Source organism: Gorilla gorilla, chromosome X, assembly GCF_029281585.2.
Source record: "Gorilla gorilla gorilla isolate KB3781 chromosome X, NHGRI_mGorGor1-v2.1_pri, whole genome shotgun sequence".
Taxonomy (NCBI): Eukaryota; Metazoa; Chordata; class Mammalia; order Primates; family Hominidae; genus Gorilla; species Gorilla gorilla.
Window position 1 is genome coordinate 142,541,110 of NC_073247.2, and position 22,111 is coordinate 142,563,220.

The following is a 22,111-nucleotide window of genomic DNA, read 5'->3' on the forward strand; positions in this document are numbered from 1 at the left end:
GCAGATAAACATGAAGCAGCCGCAAAAGAAGAAACATTCGTTTAGTGCTATGACTAAACATATGCTTGACTTTATTATTTTAACAACAATAATTTATATTCAGAGACTGCTATTATCCTTTCAACTTTGCTTCACATCCACCTCACAGCTACTTTGTGAGGTGACCAGAGAAGGCATTATTACAGAGTTAAAATACGGAATTCTAAAGCTCAGAGACGCTAAAGTGACTTGTTTAAAGTTCCACAGCAAGCCAGTGGCAGAGTTTGGTCTCCCAACTAACACTCCAGGGATCAGGCTTCTCTATTAGGGGTCCTAGTCAACAGGAGAGTTGCATTTTTAATAATTACTAGGAGCCATGAAGAACTAATCCATTGTTTCAGTTTGTACTACTGCCTAGTTAATTATTTAGAAATGATTTATTAAAAACAAGAAGTGAGGAAACCATCATGCTAAGCAGGCAATTCTGGACAAGAGACTTCTTTCAAGCAAACTGGGCCTTACTGTAATCCTTCCAAACTGAACATTGATTAAGCTCAAAAAGTTAGTATTTAAATAAACAAAGGCAATGGTAAAAATATTTTGTCTGTATTAGAATTCCTTGTAGTTATGCAAGGATGGAGCCCGTTATGCCATGATACATTTTTTATTCACAAATAATGAAGGCATGAATGGGTATTACTTATGGAACATTTCTGCAGTTTCTAGACTCCTTCTAAAATGTAAGAATATGGGCTTTATGCATATTTGGTGCAAAATATTTGTTGGATCATGTAATATTTTTAAAAGTGAATAATTTATAAAATCATAGAGGGTCTTCTGATTTTTATTATCATTTAATATTTAATTCTACAAAACAGAATTAAATACTTTGTTTTGAAAATAGTTTATTAACCACAGTTGCATTTCTTCGTCTTTCTAGGCCTCATCTTCAAGATTACCTGGGATTTTATTAACTGATTTTTCTAAGCCTCTGGCTTCTTTCTTCCTCACTGTAAGTAAACCACAGGCTATATTACACACATATATTTTGTTAAAATACATGTCACTTCCATTGCTTCCTGGACCACCACAAAAGAGAGCCCTTAGTGATCCAAGTCAATTCACCCATATTTAAAACCTTTTACATTTCAAAAACATGTATTATAACATGATTAGATCTGTACTTTATAAATAAGCCAGAAAGTGACATATGTGGCTTAATTACCAACCCCAAAGAATTAGTGTTGGAGCAAGAAAATGAATTAAATGGAACACAGCCCAGTCATCCTAGCAAAAGGGATTACAGATAGGAGCTGGAATAACTTTGGGAGAAGCCAAACATATATAAGAAGGTTAATGAATTAAAAAGTTGTTATAGGTAATTCAAAAGAAAAAGAAAAATGCTGACTACTACCAAAAAATTCCACAGCATATTACTGAAACTGCCACATCAAATACTTTAACATACCCCTCCCTAGGGACGGATAGAAGTTTGCTTGGTATAGTGTATTTTCTAGCATAACATTGTGATAAAAGGATCTGAAAATAAAAAGAAATGAACTGTATTTTTTTCCAAAAGCTATACAATGAATTCACCTTTTCACAGAGGATAGAGATCATGAAGAAAAGTGAAATTCATATGGACCCCAAACCTCTCATTTTGGCCCATAGTTTCTGCCTCCTTCCCCATCAGAATCTCCACCAGAGCACTAACAGGTAGCAAAATCGGCTGATAGAAGCATCATTCTCCTATTCCTTCCCTGCCCACCCTCTGGTAAAAGAATTAATGAGCAGTAAAATTACCAAAAGTGAGGCAGCAGAACGGAGAATAAAGAATACCAAGGGTATGGATAACCTACAAACCAGATAATGAGCTCCTGAATAATCAAGACTTGACTTAAACCTCAAACCTCTAACCTTCTGGCTTAGACCCATCATTCTATACTTATATTTCGTGTCTTAAACACAGAACTGCCACAGAATTGCAGTTTGTCTCTAAGTCCTTGTTTATAGGAAATGGGGGCAAGAAGTGATGTCTAAACTTTGGCACTTTGAACACTGTTAGTAGCCTCTCTTGACACTCCATTATTTCCCTCGTCTTGGGCACCCAAAGATGTTATTAACCTTTGTAGGAGTCCTGAACATTATAAGAGGTAGTTGACAATTGCACTAGTATCTCTTCTTCCCTCTCAATGCAGATACCAGCCTTCAGCTGTTCCATCGCATTCACCTAAAAGGCTTCTCTTTGGTTTTTCTTTAAAACTTTCTTCCTTCTCTTCCTTCCCATTACTTAATGTAGTGGGGCCACTGCACAAAAATACTCTTTGTCCCCTACCACTAAAAAGGTGATCTTACCTTTAGAATTCATGTCAATTTTTAACAAGCTTCCTTTATAACTATTTTATCCAGATCCAGATTCATTTCTCAACTCAATTTTCTGAATCCTGGTATCTTCCTTGGTGCATAAGCCATTAATATCTCAATTCGCAGAGATCTCACACTTCCTGGTAAAACTTTGCCCATTCCACTTAACTATGGTCTGAATGTTTGTGTTCCCTGTTACCCAAAATTCATAGGTTGAAATCTAATCCCCAAGGGTGATGTTATTAAGACATGGGGTGTTTGAGGGGTGATTAGGTTGACATCCCACATGAATGGGATTAGTGTCCTTATGAAAGGGGCCTGAGGGAGTTTGTCCCTTCCACCATGTGAGGACACATACAAGGCACCATATATGAGGCAGAAAGCCCTCACCAGATGCCAGATCTGCTGGCACTTTCATCTTGGACTTCTCAGCTTCTAAACTGTATGCAATAAATTTCTGTTTATAAACTACTCAGTATTTTGTTATAGCAGCCCGAACAGACTAAAACACCATCACAGTGATGGTTTCAAGGCAGCTTTTGGACTTCAAAACTGCTTTTCCATATTTTCAGAAATGTTCTTTCAACAAATAATGCCAAGAATAAAGGAAAAAGAGTTACCAAGTCCGGAAGAACATTTAAGCTGAATGTCGTGGAACGGCAGGGAATAACAGTCCAGGATTCCTAAATTGGAGAAATAACTTCCTAGGGAAAATGTCTGAGATAGTATCAGTAACAAAGTATTCCTTGTGACCATGCCACACTGGCTGCCCATTCTACGCTCTGCCTGTGTTCCTTTTTGTTTTAAAAATTGCTTTCAAGCCATGTGTAAGTACAGTTTCTTTTTCCTAAGCTAATGGCATCTTGTCTGCTCAACACTCACCCTCACCCCTGGCACAATCATGGGTACACATGCACATTTACACACCACCATATGTCATATCCATAGACACTCAATACATGCTGGGACACATTTTACAATGGTCCTCTCGCTACCTTGCCCTGGTATCAACTCGATCTCTTTCTATCACTTATTCTCACTTCATTAGAGGCATGGAACTGAGGCAGACATAGTGAATGGAGTTACTGTCTCCTTTATTTAGGAAAAAATGTCAATGTCAAAAGCAAAGTTTGACTCTGTGATGGCAATGATTGTTCCTGCTCGCAGCTGAAGAGGATGAGAGGAAACCCAGATTGGAAGTATTTATTCCCGAGGCTTTACTATAAGGAAACAAGTAATTTTATCAGAAACAAGTAATCCATAATTTGCTGTACATCAACTGCAGTGGTATGCTCAACTAGTAGAGTTCACATGGAAATACTTGGATCTGTTTGCAGGAGATTGCTTCTACCAGACTGGGCAAGGTGTGGTCTCAGAGTGCATTATCATTTAAACAAAGGATGCTATGAATCACAGATGACAGAACCAGAAAAACGCTTGCTCTAGTGTACAAAGTTTGGCTGATATTTAACCTTTGCTAGGGGAAAAGGAAAAAATTGCAGGCTGCTACACCGGCAGCCTAGAACACTTTTTTAACTACATTCAAGCCTTTTACTGTTACAGAACATTATTACTGTTAATACTGCCATGTGTGACTGAGAATTTGTACCTCTGACTTACTGAAAAAGCATCTTCTACTTAACAAATTCAAATAAATTTAATTCTATGTACTAGCAGAAGTAATTAAAAGCAAATGAATAAGGACTGCATAACTGCATAAATATTTCCATAAATTCTTGCAGAAAAGAAGGATAATGAGTGGACAATAGAATGCTAAAATATTAACAATGCATCATAAGAATTTTTTTTAAAAATTTTTCCAAATCAGCAAGATGTACTAAAATGTAACTTTTATCATTATTAGAGCTTAAGTTCTCCTTCTAGAATTACCACTGACTCACTAAGGGCTTTGTGCTAATCATTCAATCAGATTTCACATTCATGATATTTATTCTGAAACAGCCTAATGGGGCTCAAGGACTAAAATAACCTCATTAATTAGATTCCCTCACATGGAGTCCAAGATGAAAACTATCAACACCAAATAGCACTCTACAGTTACAAAGATGTTTCATATCATTTCATATTTACAAAGGTATTTCATATCATTTCATGTTTAATTTTTATAACTCTGGGGGTTAAAGTAGGTATTATTATTACTTTTTTAAAAAATGAGAAAACTGAGGTTTAAAAAGGTTAATTGGCCTGATAGAGTTCATTAAGTGTTAAACTGGTCTCAGGACTCCAATTTTAGTGTTCTAGCACATAGTACAGTGCCTAACACATATGGGTATTCAATTAGTATTTGTTGAATTGAGTGAATGAATATAGCATGCTACTTCTCCTAACTACACTTGACCTAATTTTACTCATTTGCAAACAGCCCTATAGCTGCATTCCAAAGTAGTTGATAAGGTCATTTACTTTCCAATAAGGAAGCAAAATGCCATTGTGAAAATAAATTTAGCCATCTATTTTGGTGACATAAGGCCCATGAGCTGAAAGAATAAGATATTCAATGTCCAGCTGTTATAAAGTTTGGAAAAAAGTTGGTAAAAATATTCGTATGGTTGCTTTAAAACGATGAACTGATTATCACTATTATTTTGTTGGGGAGGGACCTTTCAGTAAGGTTGCATGGAAAAGCAGATTAAAATTGGGAAAGGCATTTGAGTTCCCAACATGAAAATCAACAATGCCTCTTGTTATGCCTTTCATTCACAGACAGAGAAAAAGAAGTTTCAGAGTTGGCAGGGACCTTGGCAGTCACCTAGTCTAACTGCTGTCTCTTCCTCCCCTCCACTGCTGCCATTTTACTAGAAGTCACAGCTAATTAATGGCAGATCCAGCACTAGACCCCAGTCTTCTTACTGGCAGGACTCCTCATGGAAGCAGTTGAGGACTTATATTCTCTCTATAGGTGCCATCTAAAATTATTCATTTTAGTCTAAAGTCCTTCCTTAACCAAGGTGAGTACCATATAGCCCTGCTTGAAAATATAGGATTCCCTTACAGTACAGCTTAAGTGGCAATAGGTTGTGTTACGGTTAAATGCTTCTCTGGCCTTTTCAAACAACCAGAATAGTAGAGTAAGAAGGGCTCTGGAGTCAAACTGTCTAGCATGACAATCCTGCCCTGCCACTTACTGACTGTGCAGCTTTGGAAGAAAATTAACTCCTTGAACATTGATTTCTTTGTCCGTAAATGAGGATATTATCTACTTCACAGAGCTTTGTGGAACTTATATGAAACAATTCAAGCAAAGCATAGTCAACAGATAACCTGATACATAGCAAAAATACTCAGTAAAAATGAGTTGACTTTTACTCATTCTTCCTTACTTGTAGTTGCCCTAGATACCTGAGCTTAAACTGATCAAATAAACCTTGGATGACTTTCCTTTTATTCAATTAACATTTATTGACCAATTACTACATGCTAGGTTCTTGAAATACAGCAGTGAACAAAACAGACAAAAATCCAGGCCTTCAAGGAGCTCACATTCTAGTAGCAGACACAGAAAATAAACAAAATAAATAGGTAAAATATATAGTATGTTGGTGATTAAGTGCTTTGTCCAAATACAGGAAGTACATTAGGTATGTTAGCAAAAGCTGTGACCTCATTTTCTAGGAAATATTTGGTGTCTCTTACCTTCCTCACCTGTTTTTTTTTAGAGCTAAGACAACAAAAACTAAGACTTCTTTACATAGCCCCTTCTAATCTTGGGATATAAAGGTAAATGGAATAAAATATAGATAGGTGAGTTGTATATGTGAATGGGTTAGAAGGTATTATTGGTAATTGAATTATTCAGAAAGCAAGTTCCAATATTTAGCCATAAATCTGGAATTAAAAATGTGTACAAAAATACCACCAATTAGGTTCAAAGGAGGGCATATGCAGTGTTGGAAAGAAATTTCAAAATCTGTAACATCTGTAAAGCTGGCAGAGATTGTTACTGATTGTAGCAGGAAGGGGTAGATCCCAAACTCTGGCAAACGTGATTTGGGTGGGATAGCAAATAGCCTAGCAAGACTAAAAAATCCTTTTGAGAATAACCCTATATCATAAGGACCTCTCCTTAATTTATGTTCTCCAAGCACTTTCAGTCTCTATCATCTTATTGAGCTATGAAATGTATAGATGTTCATTTCGTATATTGTCTCTCACTTCACAGAACTAGAGAGACTAAACTACTAATTTTATATCTTTCTTAGTACATCATAGAATGCACATTTATGGTAGGCTACTAATTGCCCTTGTATGTGATATAAAGACCAATACATTTTTAGTTATTTTTAATTACAAAGTCTGGTCAATATTTTCTTCAAGATCCTCTGGCCTGGAAGTGAGTTTGTGTTATGTTCCTATTGAGCAACAAGAAATAGTGATAAAGGTGACAAATGCAGCAAATGACAATGTTCATGAGAGTTTTATTAAGTTTATTAACAGAGACATACTGCTTTACTTACCTGAAGATATCAGAAAATTACAATTTGTTTCATCTTTGTTGGTAGCTGCACTAGCTGTTCCATTACAGAGGAGGAGCTGATTTATGTGCAGCTGTTGAAAACACAATGAACCAGTCACCACAATTTTAACAAGTGTTAATGCTGGCATATCCACTTCAGATAGCATTTATAACACTGTCATGAAGAAAGTTTACAGTATACTACCTAAAGTAATGATGCTAGTTCCACATTTGCCAAATTTGGTGTCACTACTATAGTACTGGATTCTACTGGGATGACAATAAAAATTCACTCTTTCATGGTCCTTTAAACAAGGCCAAAGCATATGTCCAAGATCGATGTTTTTTTATTCTCCCCAAAGTAAGCTTTATATCACTTGGACTGGGAAAAAACAAAGTTTGTTTTATTATCCACAATTAAGTCCCTCCTTAGATTTGTCTCCCTCTTCTCATTCTTTATGTATTAAAATTGTGAGTAGAACAATTTAGTCATAGTTACAATTAGGAAAGGGGTACATTTTTATTACAAGTTAAAGTTAAGTCTTCACCCCCAAGAAGGTTACAAAATGTGTGTCGTGTGTGTGTGTGTATGTGTGCGTGTGCGTGTGTGTGTGTATCTGCAGAAAAGATGTAGACAAGGAGCAATAATACAATGTGATACATACTTAAAAAGCACCAAAAAATGGAGCGAGATGATTGAAAGTGGAAAGACCTGAGCTAAATGGTGGACTAGAGCTTCTTGCACTCCTCTCCCCACAGAAACATCAATTTGAACAACTACCTACACGCAAAAATACCTACACAACAGTGAAGGAAACCAGGTGAGAGATGACAGCACTTTGGTGGAGCTCAGAAATAAGAAATGATACACTGAAGAGTGTAAGACAGACAGTTTTATACTACCCACATCAATCCCTCTCCCAACCCCATGCAGCACAGTACGGAAAGATACCCTCTGCTTGGTAGAAGAGGAGGGAAGTGAGCACCAGACGTTACCTTGGACCCCAACACCAGGCTGCCTCAGTAAATCCCACTGCTGGGCAGGCTCCCGTGGACCCAGACTTTAGGCTGGTACTCACAGACTGAACCTCTAAGCCCACCATGGCATCAGGATAGCTCCCACAGACTCAATATCCAGCCACGACATGTAGACTCAGTCTCCAGGTCCACCGCAGGGCTAGGCCAGCCTCAGTAGCCCCATACTTCAGACTGCCCCCAGCACCAGGCTGGCCATGATGGCCCTAGGCTTCAGGCCCACCATAGCACCAGGTCAGCCCCCACAGTCCTATCCATCAGGCCAACACTCCTGGATATAGCCTCTAGGACTGCCCAGTGCCAGGCCAGCTCCTGAAGCCTCAGACTCCAGGCCTATTCCAGGCTTCAGACTAACCTACAGCTAAGTAGGCCCATGTAGTCTTAGGTTTCATGCCTGCCCCAATGTCAGGTCAGCACCCTGACCTCAGGCACTAGGCTAGACCCCATGAACATAGGCTTCAGGCCTGCCCAGTGCCAGGCCAAGTCCCTGTGGGCCAACCATCCAGGCCTGTCCCTGTGGCCCACTGCTTCTTCAACAAACCCATGGTCCAGGCCTGCCCCAACAGACGAAGGGTCCAAGCCTATCCCAGTAGACCCAAGCACTGGGCCAGCCCTGACAGACCCAGGCTTCAGGCCAGCTCCACAGTCCCACGTTGCAAACCATCTCCACTAGCTCCAGGAACCAGGCTGGCCCCTGCACACCTAAGCTCTATGACTGCCCCAGCATCAGACTAGCCTCAGGTTCAAGGCTAGTCTCTGTTACCCAAGGCTTCAGCGGCCTTAGGGACCAGGCCTGCTTCAGAAAACCCAGGGTACTGCCCACCCCAGTAGACCCTGGTTCCAGGACAGCCCCCAATGGACCAAGGCTCTAGAATCACCCCTGCAGACTCAGGCTCTAGGCCAGTCCCTGTGAATTCAGGCTATCTGCCTACATGAGTGGTCGCAGGTACTAGGCTCACCACAGTGCCAGACCAGCCCTCAAGGACTCAGGCTTCAGGCTCATCCCAGTGGACCCAGATGCCAGGCCCATCCCAGCATCTGGCTAGCCCCTGCAGACTCAGGTGCAAGGCCCAGCCCAGCACCAAGCCACCCCCGGGACTCAGGCTTTAGGCCAGCCTCCAAGGATACAGTTTCCAGTCCCACCCTAATGGACTTAGGCTCCAGGTTTATTCAAGTAGACTCAATCAACAGATATGCCACAGTGAATCCAGACTCCAGGGTCAACCCCAACCAGCCAGGCACTATGTCCATCCACCTGCTGACCCAGGCACCAGGCCAGCCTGCTCAAAGACTCCAAGAGCAAGCCTGCCTGTGGATCACACCAAATGGTCTTCCCAGAATCTCTAAATGGACTGACTAGTGAAGGGCTTTTGGAGACGAAGCCAGTTTACAAAACTAGAATAAGCCCATACTTTTTTAAATGTGCAGATACCAATCCAAAAATATCAATAATGATCAAGGAAATACAATCCCACCAAAAGAACAAAGTAAAGCTCCAGTAGCCAACTCTAAAGATATAAAGATTTATATTATGCCTGACAAATAAGTCAAATTGTTTTAAGAAAGCTTAGCAAACTTACAAAACATACAGAGAAACAATTCATTGAAATAAAAAAAAATAAATGACCAAAATGAGAAACTAAAACATTTAACAGAGATTGAAATTATTAAACAAACAAACAAACAGAAATTCTGGAGCTGAAAAATACAATGAATTAAATGAAAAATGCAATACAGAGAGTCAACAGCAGGCTTGATCAGGCAGGAGAATGTGTGAACTTGAAGGCAGGTTATTTGAAAATATACAGTAAGAGGAAAAAAAGAATGAAAATAAAGGATGCAAGCTCACAGGATTTATGGGGTAGCATCAATAGAGCAAACATTAGAGTTATAGAAATTAAAGTAGAAGAGAAAGATGACAAAGGGGTATAAAGCTTATTTTTTAAATGAAATAGTAGAAAATTTTCCAAATCTGGGAAAAGATATAAATAGCCAGGTAAAAGAAGATCAAAAGTCTCAAATCAGATTCAATCCAAAAAAGACTATACTCAGACATATAATCAAACTGTCAAAAAGCCAAGACAAACAGGGCATCCTGAAAGCAATAAGAGAAAAGAGGCAAATTACATATAAGGGAAATTCAGTAAGGCTAGCAGTGGATTTCTCAGCAGAAACGTTACAGGCCAGGAGAGAGCAGCATAATATACTTAAAGAGTTAAAGAAAAAAGAAACCTAGCAACTAAGAATAAACTTTACACAGCAAAGCTGTCCTTCAAAAATGAGATTCAAAGCATACCACTAAAGGAAATCACTTCATCACAAAAGAAGATGGCAAGAGAGGAAGAAAGGAATAACGGATCTGCAAAACAACCAGAAGACAATGAACAAAATGGCAGTAGTTAATTCTTACTTATCAATAATTACCATGAATGTAAATGAAAGAAATGAACAAGAAACAAATAAATGGAAAGATATCCCATGTTTGTGGATTAAAATAATTAACATTCTTAAAATGTTCATATTACCAAGGCAGTCTACAGAGTAAATGCAATCCCTATCAAAATTTCACTGACATTTTTTACAAAAATCGAAAAATCAATCCTGAAATTTGTGCGGAACCACAAAAGACCCCAAATAAAGCATCCTGAGCAAAAAGAACAAAGTTAGGGGCAGCACACTACCTGACTTCAAAATATACTACAAAGCTATAGTAACTAAAAGAGCATAGGTTGAGTATCCCTAATCTGAAATTCTGAAATCTAAAACACTCCAAAATCCAAAATTTTTTGAGCAGTGACATGACGCTAAAAGAAAATGCTCATTGGAGTATTTCAGATTTCAGATTTTTGAATTACGAATGCTTAACCAGTAGGTATAATGCAAATATTCCAAAATCTGAAAAATCCCCAAATCTGAAACACTTCTGGTCTCAAGCATTTTAGATAAGGGATACTCAACCTACACTGGCATAACAACAGATACATACACCAATGGAACAAAATAGAGAGCTTAGAAATAAATCCATTCCTTTAAAGTCAATTGATTTTCAACAAAGGTGCCAAGAACACACAAGGAGAAAGGACAGTCTCTTCAATAAATGGTGCTGGGAAAACCGTATATGCACATTCAGAAGAATGACATTAAACCTTATCTTACACATATACAAAAATCAATGCAATATGGATTAGGGACTTGAATGTAAGACCTAAAGCTATAACACCACTATAAGAAAATGAAGAAAGGGGGTGGCTGGAAAGATGGCTGAATAGGAACAGCTCTGGTCTGCAGCTCCCAGCAAGATCAACGCAGAAGGTGGGTGATTTCTTCATTTCCAACTGAGGTATCTGGCTCATCTCACTGGGACTGGTTAGACAGTGGGCACAGCCCAAGAAAGGTGGGCTGAAGCAGGGTGGGGCATCACCTCATGCGGGAAGCTCAAGGGGTCAGGGAACCCCCTCCCCTAGCCAAGGGAAGCCATGAGGGACTGTGCCATAAAACGGTGAATTCCGACCCAGATACTATGCTTTTCCCACGGTCTTCACAACCCGCAGACAAAAAGATTCCCTCAGGTGCCTACACCACCAGGGCCCAGGGTTTCAAGCATAAAACTGGGTGGCCGTTTGGGCAGACACCGAACTAGCTGCAGTTTTGTTTTCATACCCCAGTGGCACCTGGAACACCAGCAAGACAGAACCGTTCACTCCCCTGGAAAGGAGGTTGAAGCTAGGGAGCCAAGTGGTCTAGCTCAGTGGATCCCACCCCCATGGAGCCAAGCTAAGATCCACTGGCTTGAAATTCTCGCTGCTAGCACAGCAGTCTGAAGTTGACCTTGGACACTCGAGCTTGGTGGGGAGAGGGACATCTGCAATTACTGAGACTTGAGTAGGTGGTTTTCCCCTCACAGTGTAAACAAAGCCACCAGGAGGTTCGAAGGGGATGGAGCCCATGGCAGCTCAGCAAAGCCACTGTAGCCAGGCTGCCTCTCTAGCTTCCTCCTCTCTGGAAAACGCATCTCTGAAAGAAAGGCAGCAGCCCCAGTCAGGCGATTATAGATAAAACTCCCATCTCCCTGGGACAGAGCACCTGCAGGAAGAGGCAGCTGTGGGCGCAGCTTCAGCAGACTTAAATGTTCCTGCCTGCTGGCTCTGAAGACAGCAGCGGATCTCCCAGCACAGCTCTCGAGCTCTGCTAAGAGACAGACTGCCTCCTCAAGTGGGTCCCTGACCTCCTTGCCTCCTGACTGGGAGATACCTCCCAGCAGGGGTCGACAGACACTTCATACAGGAGAGCTCCAGCTGGCATCTGGTGGGTGACCCTCTGGGGTGAAGTTTCAAAAGGAAAAAAGAGGCAGCAATCTTTGCTGTTCTGTAGCCTCTGCTGGTGATACTCAGGCAAAAAGGGTCTCGAGTGGACCTCCAGCAAACTCCAGCAGACCTGCAGCAGAGGTTCCTGACTGTTAGAAGGAAAACTAAAAAACAGAAAGGAATAGCATCAACATCAACAAAAAGGACCTCCACACAGAAACCCCATCTGATGGTCACCAACATCAAAGATCAAAGGTAGATAAATCCACGAAGATGAGGAAAAACCAGTGCAAAAAGTCTGAAAATTCCAAAAACCAGAACGCCTCTTTTCCTTCAAAGGATCACAACTCCTTGCCAGCAGAGAACAAAACTGGACAGGGAATGAGTTTGATGAACTGACAGAAGTAGGCTTCAGAAGGTGGGTAATAACAAACTCCTCCGAGCTAAAGGAGCATGTTCTAACCCAATGCAAGGAAGCTAAGAACCTTGAAAAAAAGGTTAGAGGAATTGCTAACTAGAATAACCAGTTTAGAGAAGAACATAAATGACCTGATGGAGCTGAAAAACACAGCACGAGAACTTCGTGAAGCATACACAAGTATCAATAGCCGAGTCGATCAAGAGGAAGAAAGGACATCAGAGATCAAAGATCAACTTAATGAAATAAAGCGTGAAGACAGATTAGAGAAAAAAGAATGAAAAGGAATGAATAAAGCTTCCAAGAAATATGGGACTATGTGAAAAAGACCAAACCTATGTTTGATTGGTGTACCTGAAAGTGACGGGAACAATGGAACCAAGTTGCAAAACACTCTTCAGGATATTATCCAGGAGAACTTCTCCAACCTAGCAAGACAGGCCAACACTTAAATTCAGGAAATACAGAGAACACCACAAAGATACTCCTCGAGAAGAGCAACCCTAAGACATATAATCATCAGATTCACCAAGGTTGAAATGAAGGAAAAAATGTTAAGGGTAGCCAGAGAGAATCGTCAGGTTACCCAAAAAGGGAAGCCCATCAGACTAACAGCAGATCTCTGCAGAAGCTCTATAAGCCAGAAGAGAGTGAGAGGCAATATTCAACATTTTTAAACAAAAGAATTTTCATCCCAGAATTTCATATCCACCGAAACTAAGCTTCATAAGTGAAGGAGAAATAAAATCCTTTAAAGACAAGCAAATACTGAGAGGTTTGGTCACCACTAGGCCTGCCTTACAAGAGCTCCTGAAGGAAGCACTAAATATGCAAAGGAAAAACAGGTACCAGCCACTGCAAAAACATACCTAATCGTAAAGATCATCAACACTATGAAGACACTGCATCAACTAATGGGCAAAATAACCAGCTAGCATCATCATGACAGGATCAAATTCACACATAACAATATTAACCTTAAATATAAATGGGCTAAATGTCCCAATCAGCAAATTGGGACTGGCAAATTGGATAGAGTCAAGACCCACCAGTGTGCTGTAATCAGGAGACCCATCTCATGTGCAAAGACACACACAGGCTCAAAATAAAGGGATGGAGGAATATTTACCAAGCAAATGGAAAGCAAAACAAAAACAAACAAACAAAAAAAGCAGGGGTTGCAATCCTATTCTCTGATAAAACAGACTTTAAACCAACAAAGACCAAAAAAGACAAAGAAGAGCATTACAGTATGGTAAAGGGATCAATGCAACAAGAAGAGCTAACTATCCTAAATATATATGCACCCAATTCAGGAGCACCCAGATTCATAAAGCAAGTTCTTAGATACCTACAAAGAGTCTTAGACTCCCACACAATAATAGTGGGAGATTTTAACACCCCGCTGTCAATATTAGAGAGATCAATGAGACAGAAAATTAATAAGGATATCCAGGACTTGAACTCAGCTCTGGACCAAGCAGACCTATTAGACATCTACAGAACTCTCCAGCCCAAATCAACAGAATATACATTCTTCTCAGCACCACATCATACTTATTCTAAAATTGACCACATAATTGGAAGTAAAACACTCCTCAGCAAATGCAAAAGAACAGAAATCATAACAGTCTCTCAGACAACAATGCAATCAAATTAGAACTCAGGATAAAGAAACTCACTCAAAACCGCACATTTACATGGAAACTGAACAACCTGCTCCTGAAAGACTACTGGGTAAATAACGAAATTAAGGCAGAAATAAATACGTTCTTTGACACCAGTGAGAACAAAGACACAATGTACTAGAATCTCTGGGACACAGCTAAAGCAGTGTTTAGAGAGAAATTTAGACACTAAATGCCCACAGGAGAAAGTGGGAAAGATGTAGAATCGAAACCCTAACATCACAATTAAAAGAACTAAAGCAGCAAGAGCAAACAAATTCAAAAGCTAGCAGAAGACAAGAAATAACTAAGATCAGAGCAGAACTGAAGGAGACAGAGACACAAAAAAACCCTTCAAAAAGAAAATCAATGAATCCAGGAGCTGATTTTTTGGAAAGATTAACAAAATAGATAGACTACTATCCAGGCTAATAAAGAAGAAAGGAGAAAAGAATCAAATAGACACAATAAAACTGATAAAGCGGAGATCACCACTGATCCCACAGAAATACAAACTACCATCAGAGAATAGTATAAACACCTCTACGCAAATAAATTGGAAAATCTGGAACAAATGGATAAATTGCTGAACACATAAACTCTCCCAAGACTAAAAACCAGGAAGAAGTCAAATCCCTGAATAGACCAATAACAAGTTCTGAAATTGAGGCAGTAATTAATAGCCTACCAACCAAAAAAAGCCCAGAACCAGATGGATTCACAGCCAAATTCTACCAGAGGTACAAAGAGGAGCTGGTACCATTCCTTCTGTAACTATTCCAAACAATAGAAAGAAAGGGACTCCTCCCTAACTCATTTTATGAGGCCAGTATCATCCTGATACCAAAACCTGGCAGAGATACAACAAAAAAAGAAAATTTCAGGCCAATATCCCTGATGAACATTGATGCAAAAATCCTCAATAAAATACTGGCCAACCGAATCCAGCAGCACATCAAAAAGCTTACCTACCACGATCAAGTTGGCTTCATCCTTGGGATGCAAGGCTGGTTCAATACACACAAATCAATAAATGTAATCCATCACATAAACGGAACCAATGACAAAAACCACATGATTATCTCAATAGATGCAGAAAAGGTCTTCCATAAAATTCAACACCACTTCATGCCAAAAATTATCAATAAACTAGGTATTGATGGAACATATTTCAAAATAGTAAGAGCTATTTATGACAAAACCACAGCCAATATCATACTGAATGGGCAGAAGCTGGAAGCATTCCCTTTGAAAACTGGCACAAGACAAGGATGCCCTCTCACCACTTCTATTCAACATAGTATTGGAAGTTCTGGCCAGGGCAATCAGGCAAGAGAAAGAAATAAAGGGTATTCAAATAGGAAGACAGGAAGTCAAATTGTCTCTGTTTGCAGATGACATGATTGTATATTTAGAAAACCCCATCCTCTCAGCCCAAAATCTCCTTAAGGTGATAAGCAACTTCCGCAAGGTCTCAGGATACAAAATTAATGTGCAAACATCACAAGCATTCCTATACACCAATTATAGACAGCCAAATCATGAGTGAACTCCCATTCACAACTGCTACAAAGAGAATAAAATACCTAGGAATACAACTTACAAGGGACTCTTCAAGGAGAACTACAAACCACTGCTCAAGCAAATAAGAGAGGACATAAAGAAATGGAAAAACATCCCGTGCTCATGGATAGGAGGAATCAATATCATGAAAATGGCCATACTGTCCAAAGTAATTTACAGATTTAATATTATCCCCATCAAGCTACCATTGACTTTCTGCATGGAATTAGAAAAAACTACTTAAAATTTCATATGGAACAAAAAAGAGCCCATATAGCCAAGACAATCCTAAGCAAAAAGAACAAAGCTGGAGGCATCACGCTACCTGACTTCGAACTATACTACAAGGCTACGGTAACCAAAACAGCATGGTACTGGTACCAAAACAGATATACAGACCAATGGAACAGAACAGAGACCTCAGAAATAATGCCACATATCTACAACCATCTGATTGTTGACAAACCTGACAAAAACAAGCAATGGGGAAAGGATTCCCTATTTAATAAATGGTATTGGAAAAACTGGCTAGCCATATGCAGAAAACCGAAACTGGACTCCTTCCTTACACCTAATACAACAATTAACTCAAGATGGATTAAAGACTTAAACGTAAGACCTAAAACCATAAAAACCCTAGAAGAAAACCTGGGCAATACCATTCATGACTAAAACACTAAAAACAATGGCAACAAAAGCCAAAATTGACAAATGAGATCTGATTAAACTAAAGAGCTTCTGCATAGCAAAAGAAACTACCATCAGAGTGAACAGGCAACCTACAGAATGGGAGAAAAATTTTGCAATCTATCCATCTGACAAAGGGCTAATATCCAGAATCTACAAGGAACTTAAACAAATTTACAAGAATGAAAACAAACAACTCCATCAAAAAGTGGGCAAAGGATATGAACAGGCACTTCTCAAAAGAAGACATTTATGTGGCCAACAAACATATGAAAAAAAGCTCATCATCACCAGTCATTAGAGAAATGCAAATCAAAACCACAACGAGATACCATCTCACACCAGTTAGAATGGCGATCATTAAAAAGTCAGGAAACAAAAGATGCTGGGGAGGATGTGGAGAAACAGGAACTCTTTCACACTGCTGGTGGGAATGTAAATTAGTTCACCTATTGTGGAAGACAGTGTGGCGATTCCTCAAGGACCTAGGACCAGAAATACCATTTGACCCAGCAATCTCATTACTGGGTATATACCCAAAGGATTATAAATCATTCTAATATAAAACACACGCACACGTATGTTTATTGCAGCACTATTGACCATAGCAAAGACTTGGAACCAATCCAAATGCCCATCAATGATAGACCAATAAAGAAAATGTGGCACATAAATATCATGGACTACTATGCAGCCATAAAAAAAGGATGAGTTCATGTCTTTTGCAGGGACATGGATGAAGCTGGAAAGCATCATTCTCCGCAAACTAACACAGAAACAGAAAACCAAACACTGCATGTTCTCACTCATAAGTGGGAGTTGAACAATGAGAGCACATGGACACAGGGAGGGGAACATCACACACTGAGGCCTGTCAGGGGGTGGGAGGGTAGAGGAGGAGAAATATCTAATGCAGATGACAGGTTGATGGGTGCAGCAAACCACCATGGCACGTGTATACCTATATAACAAACCTGCATGTTCTGCACATGTATCCCAGAACTTAAAGTATAATTAAAAAAGAAAAACAAAACAAAGAAAAAAGGCACCATGACATTGGTCTGGGCAATGATTTTAGGGATAGGACCCCAAAAGCACACAACAAAAACAAAAATAGACAAATAGGATACACATCAATCTAAAAAGCTTCTGCATAGCAAAGGAAACAACAGACTGAAGGGACAACCTACAGAATGGGAGAAAACATTCGCAAACCATTTATCTGATAAGGAATTACTATCCAAAATATGTAAGGAATTCAATTCAATAGCAGGAAAATAACCCGATTTTAAAAATGGACAAAGGACCTGAATAGACATTTCTCAAAAGAAGACATTCTGATAGCCAACAGGTATGTGAAAAGATGCTCAATGTTACTAATTATCAGGGAAATGCAGATAAAACCACAATGAGTTATCACCCCACACCTGACAGAATGGCTATTATCAAAAAGATGTAAGATAACATGTGTTAGTGAGAATTTGGAGAAAAGGGAGTGCCTGCACATTGTTGGTGGTAATATAAATTAGTATAGCCATTATGGAAAAGAGTGTGGAGGTTCCTCATAAAATTAAAAATAGAACTACCATATGACCTAGCAATCCCACTTTTAGGTGTCCATCCAAAGGAAATAAATTCAGTATGTCCAAACAGGTATCTACACTTCCATGTTCATTGCAGCACTATTCATTATAGCCAAGATGTGGAATCAACCTAAGTTTCCATCAACAGATGAATAAAGAAAATAAGGAAAATATATACAAAAGAATTCTATTCAGCATTTAAAAGGAAAGAATTCTTGTCATTTGCCAACGACATGGATGAAAGTGGAGAACATTACATTAAGTGAAATAAGCCAGGCACAGAAAGACAAATACCACATGATCTCACTTATATGTGGAATCTACAAAAATTAAACTCACAGAAGCAGAGTAGAATGGTGGTTACCAGGAAGTGGTTGGGGGATGAGGAGTTGAGGATATTATGGTCAAAGGGTGCAAAATTTCAGTTAGAAAGGAGGACTAAATTCAAGAGATCTATTGTAAAACATGGTGACTACACTTAATAATAATGTATTGTATTCTTGAAAATCACTAAGAGAGTACATTTTAAGTGTTCTCACCACAAAATATGTTAAGTATGTGATGTAACACATATGTTAATTAGCTCAATTTAGTTATTCCACAATTTATGCATATTTCAAAACATCATGTCATTAAATATATACAACTTTTATTTGTTAATTAAAAATAAAATTTTTTTTAAAAAAGAAAAGAAATAACTAATTCTCTGGGGAGGGGTGACCTCTTCAGTAAGTTATGTTTGAGCTCATTCTTAAAGAATAAGTAGGGCAGGCCAGGCGCAGTGGCTACTGCAGGTAATCCCAGCACTTTGGGAGGCCGAGGTAGGTGGATCACTTAAGTCCAAGGGTTTGAGGCCAGCCTGAGCAAAATGGCAAAACCCCGTTTCTACAAAAAACAAAAAAAATTAGACAGGCTTAGTGGCACGCATCTGTAGTCCCAGCTACTCAGGCAGCTGAGGCAGGAGGAATTGCTTGAGCTCAGGAGGCAGAGGTTGCAGTGAGCCGAGATCGCACCACTGCACTCCAGCCTGGGTGACAGAGTGAGACTCCATCTCAAAAAAAAAAAAAAAAAAAAAGAGAGAATAAGTAGAACACAGAGGAGAGGAAGTGAAAAGAGAGGAGAGCATTTCAGGCAAAACGGATTGCTGGAGCAAAGGCACAAAGGGCACAGAATGCAAAAGTAAATTCAAGGAAAAGTTAATGTTCCTGTAAGGCTTGAATGTACAGATGGTCCTTGACATATGATGGTTTGACTTACGATTTTTCAACTTCACAGTGGTGCGAAAGCAACATCATTCAATAGAAATACTACTTCAAATTTTGAATTTTGATATTTTCCGAGGCTAGCAATATGTGGTACAATACTTTCTTGACATGCCAGGCAGCAGCAAAGAGTCATTCTGTTTTTCACTTTCAGTACAGTGTTCAATAAATTGCATAAGATATTCAATAATTTGTAGGGACATGGATGAAGCTGTAAACCATCATTCTCAGCAAACTATCGCAAGGACAAAAAACCAAACACCGCATGTTCTCACTCATAGGTGGGAATTGAACAATGACAACACATGGACACAGGAAGGGGAACATCACACACTGGGGACTGTTGTGGGGTGGGGGGAGGGGGAAGGGATAGCATTAGGAGATATACCTAATGCTAAATGATGAGTTAATGGGTGCAGCACACCAACATGGCACATGTATACATATGTAACAAACCTGCACGTTGTGCACATGTACCCTAAAACTTAAAGTATAATAATAATAAAAAAGAAAAAAAAGATATTCAATACTTTATTATAAAATGGGTTTTGTGTTAGGTGATTTTGCCCAACTGTAGGCTAATGTAAGTGCTCTGAGCACACTTAAAGTAGTAGGCTAGACTAAGCTGTGATGTTTGCTAGATTAGGTATATTAAATGCATTTTTAACTTACAATATTTTCAACTTATAATGTGTTTATTGGGATGCAACCCCATTGTAAGTCAAGGAGCATCTGTAATGTAAAAGGGTGCTGACGGGTAGAGTGACCATGCCTATCCTTTTATTTTACTATTAGACTTGGATGCTAACTGTCTTCTTGCATAGTTTAATCAGCATCACCTGGAAGTCTAACAGAACACCCACACTAAACTCCTCTAACAAAACCAGGCTACTGGCAGATATATAGAGGGGCAGAAAATCTGCAAAATAAAAGATAATCAGGAAAAATAAATGGGACAATGAAAAGTATAGAAATGATTTTTAAAGGATGCTCACCTCAAACACACCTGAGACAGTGTTGGTGAGTGGCAGCAGACCTTAGGGGATAGGATGGCTGTTTCTGATAAGGATTCGAGCCGAGAATACCAGAAGCACAGTCTTATATGAAAAAAATCTAAAAAAATCTTCTAGTAGTGGCTTTCACTACAAAATCAGAGCTTTCACATGGAGGCAGCATGCAAAAGACAGCCATTTGCCAATAGAGATCAAAAGTCATGATACAGATCATCTTTAAATGCAAAGGGCAATAATTTATAAGTCAGATGCTGCTGATGTATGCATTTGACCAAGATTCACATATTTGCCAGCCCACATCCACATATTAGACCTTCTGTTCTTTATTAAAATAATATATTTTTCTGACTTTTTGGAACACAGGTCACCAACTTTGGTGTTACAGAATGGTCTTGGAGCTTCCTCTCCAAATATACTTCACTATCCTCACTCCCTCTTCCCTCTCTGATCTTTTGCAACTTATCTTTCTTCATTATTTTTTCTTCTCTTGGCTTAGGTCTTCTGAGAGCATCTATGGGAATTATCTGGGGCACTACCAATGACACTCAAGGGTTGAAAGAGACTACAGATGTGTACGAAAAGCCCTCCAAGAGATATTAGTAGAATTCCTTAAAAAATCTGCATGATCTGGAATTGGAAAAATTCTTAATGAACATTTGAAATCATTAGAATACATTTAACTCATTATTTCTCATGCCATAAAACTATTAGAGCTGGAGTGGGCCTTAGAGACTATAAAACAATTTCTTCACTTTATATTTGGGAAAAATGAGAAGAGAGGTGAAATTATTTGTCCAAGGCAAATAGCTGTTGATAAAGGAACTGACAGATTTCTTAGGAAATGGCTTTTTTCTAGGTTGAAAGAAATGTACCAAATTATTTACCTAGCTTCCTTTTTATTGCAGAAAAAAAACACAAATAACATGATATCTACCCTCTTAACAAAATTTTAAATGTACAATAGAGTATTGCTAACTACCTGTACATTGTTGTACAGCAGATGTCTAGATCTTTTTCATCTTCCATAACTTTAGTTAGTTTTCTTCAAGGGTCTACTGAAGTTACATTTTTAGTGATAGCAACTCTCGTACATTTGCAGGTAACTTCCAAAGCTTATTTTATATGAAGTCATATCAATATAATCTGGTGTCTTACTTCAAGTTGCTTCATTTTAATTTAATGAGAAGTTGAGAAGTATTCCAGGTTGTGTAGAATGATACTCTCTTTTACACAGTTTTATATATAAAGAATAGGACCTTGATATATTTTATTCCAGTAAAATTAAAAGGGCTTGTTCAGCAAAGGCAGTAAGTAAAGTTAAAAGACAAGCTGCAGGCTGGGAAAGGATATTTACAAAGCATGAGGGATTAGTATCCAGAATAATCTCCTTCAAATCAGTAACAAAAAGACTAACAACCAAATAGAATAACGAGCAAATGATATGAATAGGCAATTCTCAGAAAAGGAAACCCACATGGCCAATAAACACATGGAAAGCTAATAAACCTCACTAGTAAATGGGAAAATGCACATTAAAACACAGTGAGACATTATTTCATACCTATGAAATTGATGAAATATTTAAGACTGACAATACTGAGGGCTGGAGATGTGGAACCCCCATGAACTATCTGTGGAAGTATAAAGTGGTACAACAACTTTGGAGAACAATTTGGCAATATCTAGTAAAGTTGAAGATGCATACCTTCCGCAACCCAGCAACACCACTTTAAGGTGAAAAATATCTCACACACATGCACAA

General features: G+C 39.0%; 1 protein-coding gene and 1 long non-coding RNA gene across 8 annotated transcripts in view; one reads left to right on the plus strand and one right to left on the minus strand.

Moving 5' to 3' along the window:
- ENOX2 (ecto-NOX disulfide-thiol exchanger 2) overlaps positions 1–22,111 on the minus strand; it is a 294,262-nt gene that overhangs the window by 186,960 nt on the left and 85,191 nt on the right. The gene's annotated exons all lie outside the window — the stretch shown is intronic.
- LOC129530040 (uncharacterized) lies at positions 285–20,878 on the plus strand. The gene is made up of 4 exons (XR_008675558.2): positions 285–540; positions 920–991; positions 7,577–7,638; positions 20,846–20,878. It is a non-coding gene; the product is annotated as an uncharacterized lncRNA (long non-coding RNA).